The following is a 2,219-nucleotide window of genomic DNA, read 5'->3' as shown; positions in this document are numbered from 1 at the left end:
CTCCTGGCCAGAAACAAGACTCCTGCCTGCAGAATACATAGTTTGATGTGTGGAAGGTAGGGTTGAGATGCAGATGTCCTCTGCTGAGGTCATCAGAAGCTGAACCCACTCTGCTGGGTCTCCCACGTGACCTGCGTGATGCTCCAGTACAGCTTCCCTGTCCGTCAGCTGGTAGATGATGATTGACTGTCAAAAACTAGCTGCGTAGCATAAAGATAAAATGTCACACTGCAAAGCAAGAGCTGAAAAATACGAATACACAGGCTTGTCATGTTGCTGAAATCCTAAACTGTAACTAACATAATTTACATGTAACCTTATGACAAAAGGAGCACTTGTGTAGATAAAGTATGGGCAAGACATGATAGTTAAAAATATATTGTTGATGGTTTGTTCTTACCTGTGACGGCAGCTTAGCTCTGAGCTCTGTGTGTTATGGTGGCTCACCTCCTATTTAGAAGCGTGCACGCTCCCGACTCTGGGCCCTGCTGTGGGGGAGGAGCTTAGGAAGGGGAGCTGAGAGCAGGGGGGAGGGACTACAAGGTTGTATCTGTTCAAAATTTTTCTAAGTTTTTGGGTTTTCAAGATACATACAGCAGCTTTAAGGTTAGGGTAAGGGAGCGCCATCTTAAAAAATCTGCCTTGACCTTAGCCAATAATGGGAGAAAGTTAGCAGGGAAGAGGGATTTCCAGGTCTTAGTTACATAAACCCCTAGATATCTAAATCCAGAGGGACTTAATTTAAAGGGGATGTCAGATTGCAAGAGATTTATCTATAATGTCTTGACAGGGAAACATTCACTCTTAGCAATGTTAACCCAGAAAAAGACCCAAATCTATTAAAAATGAAAGTATAGGTGGGATGGTTTTAAAAGGATCTAAAACATCCAATAATAAGTTGTCAGCATATAAAGATAATTTAAACTCCTTGTGCACACGGGTTATTCCATTAAAAATATTAGATGTTTTTAAGTATAAAGAGAAGGGTTCAATTGCGAGAGCAAATAAAAGAGGAGACAGCGGGCATCCTTGAGGAAACCCCCTATTCCAGTGGTTCCCAATCCTGGTCCTCAAGTACCCCTATCCAGCATGTTTTACTTGTTTCTCTGCTATTCAACAGGTCTTCAGAAGATTGTTAATCAATGCTTCATTCAAACCAGGTGTGCCAAATCAGGGAAACATCTAAACAATGCAGGAAAGAAGTCCTTGAGGACTAGGGTTGAGAATCACTGCTTTAATACATGTTATATGATTTATTATTTACAAATAAATGGCAAAGAATCAATTGCTTTCAGAGGCAATACGAAAAAACATAAAACTGAGTCAATATTATGTTTTGAAAATGTCTCATCAAGCTCAGAGAAGCTCTTGAGGTGTTGGTCAACATTTAAAGCAGTGATTTTTAGATGTTTCCCTGTAGTAACACTGGCAAACGGTAAAGTGTAAAGCAAATGAACCCATGATATAAACCCATTTCTGAATCCAAATTTAGCTAGAACTGCAAAAAGATAATCCCATTCCACCCTATCAAAGGCCTTTTCTGTATCAACTGAGATTACGACTTCTGGTGAGTTCGTCTTCTCATGAGAATAAATGATACTGAAAAGAGTACGGATATTGTAAAAGAGCTGATGTCCTTTAAGATCTGCCTCCTCCCTCCAACTCTCAATACCCCTTGCCCGCCTCAGCACCACGGGGAGCAGAGCTTTCAGCCACTCTGCTCTGCAGCTCTGGAACTCACTACCCCACGGATTATGCAATATAATCTCTCTCTCCCTGTTTAAGACTAGCCTGAAGACATCTTTTCAGATTAGCCTTCTGTTAACTCCAATTGTACCTCAATCTATGACTGTTTTGTGGTCCTCATTTCTGTTTCTCCCCCACAAACCTATTGTTTGACTTATCCATTTTTTGAATTTCATGACATGACTGTTTTGTACTCCTCATTTCTATGTTTCTGCCGCATTACCCTATCACTCTATGTATTTACAGTTGTTTCTTTTCTATTGTACAGTGTCCTTGGTTGTCCTTAAAGGTGATTTATAAACTAGATACCGCATAGCGGTAAACATAATGCACGCATAATGCATTTCACGCATTTACGCAGAAATGTACCAGAACTCAGAAGCCTTTATTCCTAATAAATGTCATGCTATAGGTGCATCCCAAAATTGTAGTGGTTTGGATGAGGGGGTCTTTTTCGTGTGTGTGTGTGGGGG

The sequence above is a fragment of the Austrofundulus limnaeus genome, unplaced genomic scaffold (genome assembly GCF_001266775.1).
Source record: "Austrofundulus limnaeus strain Quisiro unplaced genomic scaffold, Austrofundulus_limnaeus-1.0 Scaffold1329, whole genome shotgun sequence".
Taxonomy (NCBI): domain Eukaryota; kingdom Metazoa; phylum Chordata; class Actinopteri; order Cyprinodontiformes; family Rivulidae; genus Austrofundulus; species Austrofundulus limnaeus.
This window is presented reverse-complemented; position numbering follows the sequence as displayed.